Below are 14,915 nucleotides of genomic sequence, written 5' to 3'. Positions count from 1 at the left end.
GCTTCCCCCCTTTGCATGTATGAACACACACACACACACACACGCCATGGCTCGTCCATACTGCTGAGCTTTTTCAGCTCTTTAACTTTCTCTGAGTTCCAACAGATTTGAGTCCTGTATTTGTAGATATTTTGAGCTCTTCCTGAGGGGGGGGGGGGGGTCCCTACAGTTTACACTTCAAATCTGCTCCGTCTCTCCTTGTCTGTACATACACAATTTAATTACTTTAAAAACCTTTTGGCACTTGTATAGCCAGCACTATGCAGAAACTGAAAACGTTTCTTTGGCATGCTTTGAAATGCAAAATACTATAAAGGAAAATATGCTCGACTTTCTATAGAAACAATCACCTTAGTGAGGAAAGTCTGATTTGGATCAAGCTGTCTACGGCCAAATGCAGACATGATGATGATGATGACGATGATGACGATGATGAAATGAAAGACTTTTAATAATTGTGCACATTTTTATTGCATGCTGTGCTGAAAGTCATCCAGCATCGGGGGGGTCGGATGTGCAAAGCGGCAGATTGTTGCTATATGCTTGCAAAGTGTGTGTAGAGTGAAATACTGAATTCTTCCAAGTTACGGAAGAGTTATTCATATATATTCTGGGTCATGGAATAGATGGCCACTGAATAGCTACAAATATAGCAATCCTAGATCCTATGATAGTATTTGTATCTTCGTTTTCAGACCACTGTGTCACTGAGCGATGCCTGAGGGGCCTTCCTGAGCAGAACCATTTCCCCAAGTATCAAAGGGGCACTTGGTTTTTCTCACCTGGACCACATTGGGTTGGAAAGTTAAATTAAAGGCACCTCTAATACGAGACACTTCAGCTGAACATCTGCAAACAGCCGTGGAGTCACGCCTGACTTCTCAGGGCATGGCACCGATTCAGCGTGTCACAATGAAAGAGGAATAGTCTTTGTGATGTCACAAAAAGCAGCAGATGCTTTGAAACCTCCTTCATGGCGAGAGCTCTCTGGAGCTACTGATTGTTATTGATACGTGGGAAATGGTACCGCTTCAGGTTCTGATTGTGTCACAGCATTATTAATGGCTGAACTTTATAACATTTCAAAATATTTCTTTCAATAAACCTCTTTGGAAGCTGTCGAGGGTGTCGGGACTGATTCCTATGCCATTTGGGTGAGAGCTCCAATGCATGCTCTGTCTGCGCTCTGTTGGATTCACAGCATCGATGGAGATAATATTTCCAGCAACAACTTCCTCTGTGGGCCAGTGGGTGGCGCTGTCGCCCCACAGCACCCATCCAGCCGCCGATCCGCCTTGCTGGTCGGGGTACACCCCGGATGAGTCGCCAGTGACAGTGGACAGTGTCCTGTGCTACATTAAGACCTGCACAGACATGGTCACAGTAGATGAACACACCCGGGTCGAGCCCAACCAGAAGCCCTGCATGACCCGGCAGGTCAGAGAGAAACGACGCCTTCAGGTCTGGTGACAGGACCCTCTACAGAACGGCCCGAGCCACCCTGAGGAGAGGCATCAGGGAGGCCAAGGCGGACTACCGGAGGAGGATCGAGGACCAGCTGGACCACCTGGACAGCAATAACAGCAGACAGGTGTCCAGCACCTCACCAACTACAGGACCGTCTCACTGGCAGAGGAGCTGAACCTCTTCTTTGCTCGGTTTGGAATGGACCCGCCTGACTCGGCTACACCCTAGCAGCCCCGCCTTATCAGTGGAGGAACCTCAGGTGAGGTGCGCTCTGCGGGCCGTTAACCCGAGGAAGGCTGCTGGACCCGATGGTGTCTCTGGTCGGGTGCTAAAAGGCGTTCCAGCTGGCTGGAGTCCTGACCAGGATTTTCAACCAGTCCCTGTCCCAGTCTAGTGTCCCTACCTGCCTAAAATCCTCCACCATAGTCCCCCTGCCCAATAAACACAGGATCAGTGGCCTTAATGACTATCGGCTGGTAGCCCTGACCCCGGTGGTGATGACGTGTTTTGATCACTGGACTCCTTTCACCCCTCCTGGACCCACACCAGTTTGCTTACCGGGCGAATAGATCCACAGAGGACGCCGTGGCCACTACTCTGCATGCTGCCCGTCGGAGGCGGAGCATCTGACGGTATGGTGCGAGGAGAACAACCTGCTCCTAAACACATCTAAGGCCGAGGAGCTTATCATTGACTTCAGGAAGAACACAACAGACATACTACCATTAGACTTCCGCTTCCTGAGGGTCCGGATGGAGGAGGGCCTGACCTGGGGGGCAAACACCGCTGTGCTGCTGAAAAACGCCCAGCAGAGACTCTGCGCTCAGGAAGAACAACATCTCACAGAAACTGTTGGTGTCCTTTTACCGCTGCTCTATTGAGAGCATTTTAACGTACTGGATTTGGTTTAGCAGCAGCACAGAAAAAGGCGCTCCAGAGGGTCTCCGTCGGCTGCACCTACCCCCCACTGGAGGAACTGCACGGTTGCTGGTGTCTAAATAGGGCTCAGAACTCCTTCCATCCCGGCCACAGTCTGTTCATCAGGCAGACGGTCCAGGAGCATCAAAGCTCGGACAAACAGACCCAAGAACAGCTTCTATCCGCCGGCAGTGATGACCCTGAATGCAGCACAGGGTTCATTTTAAATGATTTGCATATACCGGTACTCATTTTTTTATCATTTTATTTTCTCTTCTGTGGTTGGATGTGTGAATGTTTGCTACCAGGGATTGTATTCCATTTTAATTTAGCTGTGCAACGTACAATGACATTAAAAGATTTCTATTTCTATTCTGGATCAGCTTGAAATTTTCTGTAGCATTGCAGTCAATGGAGCCTCAATATCTCAGTTGATTATTGACCTATGTTTATAGAATGTAGGGGGGGGGGCTCTATCTCACCACCACATCTCATCTGGATCGGATCCAGAATGGAGTCAGTAACAAATATTACATTTTAACATTAAAACCCATTTACGGATTCAGGAATCAGTTAAAAATACATCGACTCTGATTCACTTTGACTTTTCATGGTTGGTGTATAAAGAGAACAATCTAGAACAGGGGTGGGCAAACCTTTTGACGTGCGGGCCAAATTGGGTTTGAAATTTTGACAGAGGGGCCGGGCCAGGAGCATTTGGATGAGTGTTTGGCCCGGATATACTAAAGCGCTGCGTGTAGTGTGCAAACCTCATAGCACAGTACACACACAGATAAATGTACAACCAGATATACTAACAGTGTGTACGAAGAACTGCGTCTTTCAAATGTGCAAAATAGCCTTTATCCAGGTAGTACGTTTGTCACAATGAATATGCAAGATGCAGCATTTACACATATTTTGGCACAAAGGTGTGAGGAGAAATGTAAATAGATTAAAATAGAACAACAGTGTGAGGAGAAATGTAAATAGATTAAAATAGCACAGACACTGTGATCTGTCAAACCTGGTGATTGCATCTGTTTTTAATAAATTTCACTTGAAGGCGTAAAGTTAAATAAACCAACATTTATTGAAAAAAGATGATCACTTTCAACATTCAAAACATATCAAAAGACGAAATACTAAATCTCAATCATTCCTGCTGCACTCATTGTTGTTCCACTGCTGTGCATAAATGCGCACTTCATCAAAAGACGCACGTTCAAACTTTCCAGATGCATTTTCTTTCATAACAGAACATAGAAACTCACCAATTTCAGTGGGAACAGTGTTATTGGTCTCCCTTTTTTGCCAGTGCATCAAAGTCTGGAGTTATTTTTGCTGTTCTATTCTCAGGATAGATCTGAGGTGTTGGTCCGTTAACTTGGATCTGTGACGCGCTTTATTGATCATGACGCTGAACGTCTGCTCACACACGGAGGTCGAGCCAAACAACACCAGCACCTTCTGTGCCGTCCTCCGGAGGTTTGGAAACGTGGCTTCGTTAAGTGAGGCATAAAAGTCATTCAGGTTAAGAGACTTAAAGGATAAGTATCCTTTGAGGCGGAGTCGGACTGAAGATCGATCAGTTCCAGCTGCAGCTCCTGCGGTGCTGTTTCAGGGTCTTGTGACGGGGGACGGGACACCAGCAATGGGGGAAACGAAACTAAAAGCAGAGCAATACGCTACAAGCCACCGATGGTCAGTGCGCCATCTGCTGGTCAAACACGGGTATTGCAGGGACAAAATGAAAGTTATGATTTTGAATTTTTTGGTCATTGGACAAGTTCGGCGGGCCGTATTGAAAAGCATAACGGGCCGTGGTTTGCCCATGTCTGATCTAGAACCTTCTGGTGCTGATCCAGATCACCGTGTGGACGGTGTAGATCCCATACCTGTCAACCAGTACGTTTTTGCCGTACAAAGAACGGTTTTTATGCATTCTAAGACGTGTACGGCGTACAAGAACATCTGTACAGGAAAACGCAAATTTGTAGCGTCCGTCAGACGCTGAAACAAGGACGAGATGGGTCTCAGAACAAGCTTTTATTAATCGGTAACCCCGCCGCTAACAGAACAGATATCCTCTCCCGTCTCTCTCACCCCCTCCACGCTCACACACACCCCGCCCCTCCTCCCTGGATGCCTTCACTGACTCTCTGCAGAGTAGGAATTACGAACACGATCACGAACTGTTACAGTCCCATCCGGTCTGCACCGAATATCAAGAAACGTGAAAAACATGTTTCCCAATCACAAGCCAGCAAAGGTTTGTATTTTTCTGTCCCTGTTTGAAATTTAAATTACAAGCATCATTGATCGATACTTAAGTTTGGTTTACAAAAATAAAAATGCTAACGATTTTTTCCCCCGAAATATCTGTTCTTATTTAAAAAATTAAATTGCAAGCATTACTAATGGCTATTTTAGTTTAGTTAAAATATCAAAATTAAACTGTATCCTAATGAATAATGTCCAACTATGTACATAAATAAACGCATTTGAAAAAAAATATATGGTGTAAGGTTATTTTGTATTTTGTAAGGAAAAAATCAACGGTTTGTAAGGCCATGGAGCCTTGGAGGTTGACAGGTATGTCGGTGATATTTACTAAAGCTGCACGCTGCATTTCCTGTGAGTGACCGGGAGACGGCAGCTCCGATACCTGTCAGGCTCCGCACCTCCGGTCTACCGATGGAGGAGAACGGGGGGGGGGGGGGGTAACGGGGCAGGATGATGCTGCTGTCTGAAGGTGGGGCAGATCAAATACCCCTCAGGCCAAAATGACCCACTGACCCAGTTTCTGGATCGGTTCAGTCTGATTCAGTTCGACTGGACCCCGACCCAGAAACGGAGAGGACCCGGGTCCGGAAGGAAAAGCTGGTTCCGAAGTAATAAACACGTTTATTGCCAATACTGTAGTCCAATCAGCTCTTTCAGTCTAACTCAGGGGTCCACATTTGGCCCGCCCCCCTGAACAATCCCAGATAAAAAAATAAAATAAAAAAATAAAATCTTTTTTTTTTTCCTTTCCATACAACATGAGTAGCCGGTGGGGGGGTCAATAATTGTATGGGCTGCATTTAAGAGGGGTCATTAATTCAATATTTTGTTTCCTAAAAATAATATTGATAGTGGAGAATATATTAATATTCTGAAGAAAAGCATTCTTCCTTTTGTTTGGGACAATTTTAATGATGATCACATACGACCAGGAAGGTTATGTTCCATGGACCTTTTTTCTGTGAGGAACCCGGAAAGGGTTATTTGGTTATTTTATTAATAGTGTTATATTTATTTCCTGAGAAGAAAGGGTTATTTGGTTATTATTTACTTTATTAATAGTGTAATAATATAATATATATATATATATACCGTATTTTCCGGATTATAAGTCGCGGTTTTTTTCATAGTTTGGTCGGGGGTGCGACTTATAAATCGGAGCGACTTATATATGCTTTTTTTACAAAATCTGTGAGCGCAGAGACAGTAGCCTACACATTTCTATAACAGGTGTTACAGGGAACTCTGTGACCCGTCAGAATCTGTCGCGGTTTCTGGAGGTTCAGAGTTATCTGTCACACCTGTTATCTAAAAACACCAATTAGAAGGGCTGATTGAAAATGTCGCCGAAAAGAAAGTCATATTCCGCGGCTTACAAGCTTCAGATAGTGAAATATGGAGCCGAAAACGGCAATCGAGCAGCAGAAAGAAAGTTTGGAGTGAGCGAAAAACTTGTAAGGGACTGGCGAAAAGCGGAGGTTACGCTTACTGAAATGAAGAAAACAAAGAAAGCTAATCGCGGGCGACAAGCTAGGTGGCCACAGTTGGAGGAACGAGTTCACGCATGGGTGCTTGAACAACGTGCTTCTGGGAGAGGTTTGTCAACGGTGCAGTTGCGTCTCCGCGCCCAAGTGGTTGCCAAGGAGGTGAATATAAACGGCTTTGCGGGAGGACCTTCTTGGTGTTACCGCTTCATGCAGCGCAAACGCCTCTCTATCAGAGCAAGGACGACACTGTCCCAAAAACTGCCAGCGGACTTCCAAGCCAAGGTTGACAGTTTCCGCGCGTTCATTGAAAAGCATGTAAGTGATCACAACGTGACACCGGATCATATTATTAACATGGACGAGGTCCCCCTCACTTTTGACATCCCCATGGGCCGAAGTGTTGCAGAGAAAGGGCAAAAAAGTGTGAATATCGTTACAACTGGTCATGAGAGATCACACTTCACAGTGGTGCTGGCATGTTGTGGAGACGGATCAAAACTGCCACCGATGGTCATTTTCAAACGAAAAACCATGCCAAAAATCCAATCCTCCTCAGTTGAAATCGCCGTGAACGCGAAAGGGTGGATTGATCAAGAAATGATGAACTTGTGGCTTACAAAGTGCTACAATAAGCGACCGGATGGCTTCTTTAGAGCACGCAAAGCTCTGCTTGTGATGGATAGCATGAGAGCGCACATCACACCACAGTTAAAAAATAAATTAAAATTTTTCAACTCCATACCTGCCATCATCCCTGGAGGCTTAACCAAAATACTCCAGCCACTTGATATCTCCGTGAATAGGAGCTTTAAGGCAGTTTTGCGTAACCTGTGGGAGCAGTGGATGACGGATGGAGAGCACAGCTTCACGGCAACCGGGAGAATGCGCCATGCAACTTTCCTGGAAGTCATTGAATGGATCGACAAAGCATGGGCTTCAGTGACAACCGCAACCATCCTGTCGGGATTCAGAAAGGCTGGAATAATTGGAACTGCAACTGACGACGAGTCTGATGTAAGCGACGTAGAAGAGGAAGCGGCGTCTTGTCTACCTGCCGAGTTGGGGGAGTTGTTCAAAAGTGACACCGAGGATGAAGATTTCCTTGGATTTCATGATTCGGAATAAAACCTGATATTTTGGTAAACGTGTTAGCATGTTCTTTGTGCTATATGTTGTTTGGTGTTGGATTTTATCAAATAAATTTTCCCCAAAAATGCGACTTATCCTCCAGTGCGACCTATATATGTTTTTTTCTTCTTAATTATGCATTTTTTGGCTGGTGCGACCTACAATCCGGAGCGACGTATAATCCAAAAAATACGGTATATATAATAATAAATATTATTTATTGTATTATTTGGTTATTTGGTGGCTGTCTGGAAAACAATAAATGTTTAGCCCCCCCCCCCTGCCATCGTCACACTTTTCCTGTACAAACTGACCCCGGCCCTCCATCAGAGAAGGGAGACGTTATGTGGGCCTTACAGGAAAAAGTTTGGGGACCCCTGGTCTAACTCGTCTTTGACTCAGTTTGAACACACCTCTGAAATTGTAACTTTACACGGAGGATTGAGATCAAGCGGTTTTACTATTTTCTCTGGAGAACCTGTGAAATCGTCACGGATCTGTTTCAGTGCGTAAATCAGGCATCGGGTTCTCTGACATGTTTTATATGGTTTGGCAGCACTAGCTGTCCCAATGAAAATCCACTACACTGATAGATAGTACAAGGTCAGGATGATGTCAGAATGAACAGCGCCATCTGCAGCACTGGAGGACACCTGCAGGTCACAGGCAACGGGCATGAGAAGAAAAGGATGTGTTTGCATGGAAATATATTCACACACGCGACAAACACTCATTAGAATTGATACAGATATTTTGATCAGCATGTTAAATTAATTTATTATTATAGCATTCATTCATATTTAACCAAGAAGCCCTCTGATGAGTGTGTTCTCGTTTTTTTGTTTTGAGACTTCAGCATTTAAAAATGAGATTGTTTGTTTGTAAATGGGAATCAAGATCAGAGTTTTCTTGGGACCATGTTTGTGATGAAATTGCTGCCATGCTATGTTACTGTGTCTTTGATGTATACTATTGTCTTTGATGTAACGTGTCATACTATTGTCTTTGATGGTGGCGGGGGGGGTGCACATCAAAGGGTTACCTATTGATGTGTATGGTGATATTCCACTTTGATGTGCTGTTGAAGTCATCTGGAGGAAACCTATATATACAAACACACGAACACTCTCAGGTATCTACCAAAGATCAACGACAATTACGGAGATGCAAGCATCACCACAGAACTCCGAGGACAAGGCTCTGGCCCTCCATGCACAATCCACTTTACAGCTCGGTGAGCTTTTCACAGGATTCCTTGGGAATCTCACCAAGGAAGAGTGGGAGGGTCTTCAGTCAGGGACCTTTGATCCGAATACTGACGCACAGCTTGGGAATTTGTTCACAGATTTAGTTCAAGTCGTAACTGATGATGTGCGTCAAGCAGTTCTGGAAAAAGCTCCAGAACTGCTTGAAAAGATTCCCAGTTCTCCCCTGAAAGCAAAAACGTCAGGGACCGGCTTTGCTGTTGCACACCAGCAAGTCCAGGAAGCGCTGCAAGACGTGATTCCACCGGTCCTTGCCTTTACAATGGGTGTTCCAGAGGTCGTTGAGGTCGCGACACCGTATGAAATGTCACGGCTTTTATCCAACGAGGTGATGAAGAGCTTATGCTCTTCGTCACACAGCAGCCCCGTAAAAACTGCGAACACGCCGGAAGCAAGTGAGCCGCGTGTCTTCAAAAATCCCGGGAACAATTGGTTGAGGATACTGCTGCACTTCAAGGTGCTCCTCCAGAGATTTGCACCCAAGGTCCGCAAATTCCTCTGCAGGAAGAAAGCGAAGGAAGTGCCGGCAGTGAATGTGGGAGATTTTATTCCTCCAGACGACGTGCGATGTTCCATTAAAAATGCCGCCGATGCCGTCGTCCAAGAAAATGTCGTCTGTGAACCCACAGAAAGGAAAAAGGAAATTCTTCCAGAGCCACCAGAGGCCCCGGCCATCATGGAAGGGGTGCCTTTGGTGCCTGTGGAAGAGGAAGATCTCCCCACTGAAGAGAGGTGTGACGTCCAAACAGCAGCGTCGCCTGAAGACTTGGAGAAGCGGTGCCGCTGTATTGTCACAGTGCTCTTCTCAAGGATCTTCCAGGGGACGAACGTTGACATAACGGACATGACGGAAATGACCGAGCTGATGACGAGTCTGTTAGTCGCCAGGATGCAGGAGTCGAGCATCTCTCTGGAGATGAACCTGAAACAGGTCAAAGAGCTCGCCAAAGCTGTCCATAAGAAGCTCTGCAAACTGATGGACGACACATGGACAGTCTGCATGATCCTGATGGGGAAGAAAGTGCCAATTTACACGCTGGTCGTCGACATGCTGGTGACATGTCTGGAGAAGACAAAGAAACAGAAGAGCAACGCTTTTGTTCGGGTCTTCAGGTCTTTCTGTGGCCTCTTTCGGAGGTCAAAGAAATCCGAAGACCCATCCAAGTCTTTTCGGTGAGACGATCAGGTCCGTGTACCCCGGACCCCCACGCCTTGCAGGTCATAGGTGTTGCAGCACCTATCACCGCTGGCTGTGGGCGAGAGGCGGGGATGCACCCTGAACATGTCGCCACACAGACAACCATTCACGGCCCGGCATCGTGCACCCCCGCCCCCCCACGCCTTGCAGGTCATAGGTGTTGCAGCACCTATCACCGCTGGCTGTGGGCGAGCGGCGGGGGTGCACCCTGAACATGTCGCCACACATACTGTATTGACAATTTAGAGCGATAAAATTCACAAACATAAATGAATTATTGAATAAAAATTAGAAAATGTCTATCTTTGTCTTGTCTATTATATTGATGGTGTAAATATTTACATGAATCTTCAACAAGAAAAAAAAAGTCTTGTACTGTATCTTTATTAACTATTTGTAGTCCTGGAGTCCACTTCATTAACTATTTGTAGTCCTGGAGTCCACTTCATTAACTATTTGTAGTCCTGGAGTCCATTTTATTAACTATTTGTAGTCCTGGAGTCCACTTTACTAACTATTTGTAGTCCTGGAGTCCATTTTATTAACTATTTGTAGTCCTGGAGTCCACTTCAGTCTCCAGCGACTTTGTCTTTGTTAGAAACGACTAGCGTTGTGTAACATTTAACATGGGAGAGGGCGGGACTTCCCCTTCTACTTTGTCCAATCGACGAGCGCCCCTTTCAGCCACATGACGTTGCTCCGAAAGTTCGTTTTGTGAATAAATCACAGTGTGAACGCAGACCTTTCAGCAAATTATAAATGCAGGAGTTTGCTCCCAAAGGAACCAAGTCCTCTTGGTGCAGTGTGAAAGCACCCCTAAAGAGGCTCAGATGCATCCATCCATCCATCCATCCAACAACCATCCTTGGAGACGAGAAGTTCTGTTTGGAACCCAGACCATCAGAAGGTTCTAGCTTAATCTCTAATAAATAATCCCGGCCCTCCTGAACAAAGACGAGCGGAACCGGACGTGACTCAATAATCCATGTTTTTCAGTTTATAGAGAACATTAAACTTCCAGCATTTTAATTCTTCCATATTTTTTCCCGGTTTTGACACGAAATACATTTTACATATAAAGATATTTAGTGACTATTAGTTTAGTTAAAATATCAAAATTAAACTCTATCCTAATTAATAATGTCCAACTATGTACATAAATAAACGCATTTGAAAAAAAATATATGGTGTAAGGTTATTTTGTATTTTGTAAGGAAAAAATCAACGGTTTGTAAGGCCATGGAGCCTTGGAGGTTGACAGGTATGAGATCCAGTTAGGAACGAGGAGCGAGTTCGCATCTCTTCACTAACTTCAGATGCGATCTGAACGTGTTGCCTTCAGGCGGGAGCAGGGACGGCCCAGGTTATTTGGGGGCCCTAAGCAAAATAAGGACAAGGGGCCCTTGCTCAAGGGCACCTCGGCAGTGCACTGCCAACTAAAGACAAGCAACCAAAAAGGGTCTGTAAACAAAGCACTCTACAAACCCGGGTCAAAACGAAGGTAATAAAAGAAACCATGCAAACAAACGAGGCAGCCCCCCCCCCCTGCTAGAGTGACCTGGGCCATACATAAACACACACCAAACACGTCACATACAGAGCTGAGGAATTACCTCTATGCAGCGAGGCTACGTAGGTGAGCTAATAGACTAGCAAAGAAACAAACTTCAGAGGCAAGCTAGGCTAAAAACACACCAGCCTTAAATCCAGGGCCCAACGCGAGGACACCAGCCAGAAAGAGAGAGAGAGGGAGAGAGTATATAAACCCGCCCCATCAGCGGCCGACGCCCCCCCAGGTGCTGCTAGCACACCTGCTCCAATCAGCGCACGACAAAACAAACACAAACAAAGAAAGCACGTGCTGCATAAATAACCGCCCGCTTACACCAGTGTGGCGTTTGCACAAATGACCTTCTATCAACCTCGTCACAACAAAACAACAAGAAATATTTATTACCTTGCAACCGTTTCTTTTCTTCTTCCGTTTTTCGGCACCTGACGGATAAATTCTCTGAGGCATGAAGACGAGTGACGCCGCAGACCGCTGTTTGTATCGCGCATCGCTAGCTTCCACGCTAGTTTGCTTACAATAAGGCGACCAATCATCCCAAGGTCAGGCCCAACGTCTGTAGGTTGTAGGTTTCAACCACCCAAACAGGATACCCCGCTGGCCATTGTTATGTGATCTTTATACACTGACTGGCTGCCAGTCCAATTTAGAATTGATTTTAAGATTTTACTGATCGCTTTTAAAGCTCTTATGGGTCTGGGCCCAACTTATTTTTATGATTTATTGTTGTTATATGAGCCCCCCCGCAGCCTGAGATCCTCGGGTCGAGGATTTCTGGTCGTTCCGAAGTCGAGATTGAAATCTAAAGGTGACAGAGCGTTCGCCATCAGGGCCCCTCGGCTTTGGAACGACCTGCCTGAAAATATACGGCTTGCAGATTCAGTTACTTCTTTTAAAACACTTCTGAAAACTTATTTATATAGACTGGCTTTTAATTGATGGAGTCCTCTGTTTTAATTACTTTTCATTTATTTTTTTATTTTTTTAACATTGTTTTATTATTTTAGGATTATTGCTGGCTACCTCGTCTCATCAATTGTGCCATCAATTGCGCCACTGTTGCATTTAAACATCTGTTTTGCACCGATGAATGTTTGTTTATTTATTTTTTGTTTGTATGGTCCATGTTTATTTTATTATTATTTTTTTATTATCTGTAAAAGCACTTTGGGAATTTTATTTATAAAAAAAAGTGCTATATAAATAAAGCCTATTATTATTTTTATTATTTGCATACTTATTCGTTTTAAAATGTATTTAAAACTTTATTTTAAAAAAACATTACCCAATCAGGATAGCTGCCAAGATTAGCTGTAGGCAGTTTTTACGCACGCTGCGCATCACCTTCTGCATAATGCTAAATAGCATTGCCAGGTCGGGGGCCCCCTAGTGGCCAGGGGGGCCTAAGCAGCTGCTTAGGCTGCTGTTAGGCTGGGCCCTGGGTGGGGAGACTTGGCGTCATTTATTTAATTGTTAACAACCTTGTGAGAACCGACATGTGACTCCGAATATTCTGAAATAAATCCAACCAGCCGAACCCAGTGAAATGCCATTGCTATGGGCGGTATCGGTATCGGGGCGTCTTCCTGGACTGTGGCCGTATCCAGAGTCTCTTCCTCCCGGGGATTGGACCGGCACCGCCCCGTAAAAGGAGTCAAACTCCTCCATTGTGTGTCCGGGATGTCCGTCAAAAGGGCAGCCGGTGACGACGCAGAGGTCGCCCCGGCTTTGAACACTATGATTGGACAATTCTATTGTCACTTAAACCATAGCGTTAATCCTATTGGACAGAATGAGAGCCGCTCGACAGCGTCGATCTCTGATTGGAGCAGAACCTCTCCGGGGCGGGGCGTATTAGCCCGAGGCCGAGCTGAGCGCACATTCGGTGGGCGGATCGTAGCGGTGACGGCGACGTTCGGAGACTCCTGCTGAACGGACAACGATCAAAGTGAGTCGAGCCGAGACGTACACGCGCGTGTTTCACCCACGGTGCGCGGGGAGGTGCGCGTGTTTGCGGGTGGGTGTGTAGGCCGCGGGCGGAGACTGTCGCGCTGCCGAAGCAGCAGTGAAATGACGCTGATTTCGGGTGAGTGATCTCATGCGCGCGCGCATTACGGCGGCGGCGCAGGCTCGTGTTGCGTTCAGGGTGCTGCTTCGAAACTCCGAAATGTGGGACGCGGCGGGCGGAGTGCGTAGCTGCTACTGCGCCTCTCTATTAATCCGTATCCGAGGGGCGTCCGCTGTCGACGTCATCGCCCGCCTCACGCCAGCGGGGAACGGTCACCTGTTCCGGCGCTGCTTCCGTTGAAGGTCGGCTGGTTGCGGCGCTTCTGGCGCTCGGGCGAGCCGCTGAGGTGGAATCCGTGCGTTCCGTGAAGCTAGCAGAGTGGCAAGCTAGCTCTGCCCATTCATTGAGTCTGTGAGGAAGACTGGAGGATGAAGATGCTTTACGGCAGGCTGTGGCTCTACCTGGGAGATAAACTCCGTTGTTCATTATGTGTATTCATAATATATATGTATATTAAAATACTGCACCAGCGTACTTTATACTTTAAGCAGTGGTGTCCAGAAGTTTTAGTCTTTAAGGCCCAACTTTACGGCAGCATGTTTGATCATGAAGCCAGCCTGGACCTTTAGGGGGGGGCTGGTTGCCCCTGGTTACTGATGATGCTGATGATGCTGATGAACCCCCTGCTAAAGTGAAGCCTGTCGTGAGGGTCAGATGGCTTCGGTGATTCCTCATTGCAGCGGCACTCGGAGTGTATCCCTCCGCCCTACGCCAGCGTAGAATAGTCCCCCGGTCTGCCTGAGAGATGCCGTGTTCTGTTCCAATAAGATTTAAATGAAGCTTTATCAGGAGGCGGGTTATCTTTTGTAATGATGGAAGGAGTGCACTAGCTTTTAGCTTAGCATGTGAGACTAAAAACCGGCTGAAAATAAGAGTCAAAGGTCAGATCCTTCGAGTCGGTGAAATGAAAGAGACGATTCCTCGAGGAGAAAGCTGCAAGCTGTTCTGTATTACAGATTTATATTTGTTATATTTTTCTACATTTCCTTTTACTTGAACATTTGTGAATCCATTTCATAAAACCAAATACCCAAAACTGAGTTTTGCTTCGTCTCTTGCTCTCAACCGACTCTTTTTTTTTGAGTAACGGTGCTGAAAAACAAACAAAGTGATTACGTAACACTTCGTAGATACGAGAACCAATCACAGCGGAGCCGATGATGTACGGTGTGTAACCCGTGGCAACAGATCCCACAGCATGGGCGACTGTCCCTTCTTCCGTCCCCCGTCCAGATTACTGAGTGAGACTGACCGAAGTACCTGATCCAATCAGCCTTGAGTGTCCTGTGACAGATAAGGGGGGGGTCAGGCAGGTTGGGGGGAGGGGGAGGGGGAGGGGGGGGGGTCACGCAGGTCAGACAGGTCTGGCTAACTCGCTGGATAAAACATCTGCAGGACGATGTCAAAGATCATTCATCCGGAGAGAATGAAGTGGAAACGATCACGTTTAGTCTGTCTGCCTGTCCTGCAGCGGTGTCTCCGTCCACATGTCTGCCTGTCCTGCGCCGGTGTCTCCGTCCACATGTCT

The sequence above is a fragment of the Brachionichthys hirsutus genome, chromosome 14, assembly GCF_040956055.1.
Source record: "Brachionichthys hirsutus isolate HB-005 chromosome 14, CSIRO-AGI_Bhir_v1, whole genome shotgun sequence".
NCBI classification, from domain to species: Eukaryota; Metazoa; Chordata; class Actinopteri; order Lophiiformes; family Brachionichthyidae; genus Brachionichthys; species Brachionichthys hirsutus.
The sequence above is the reverse complement of the archived record's forward strand: the minus strand, read 5'-3'. Positions refer to the sequence as shown.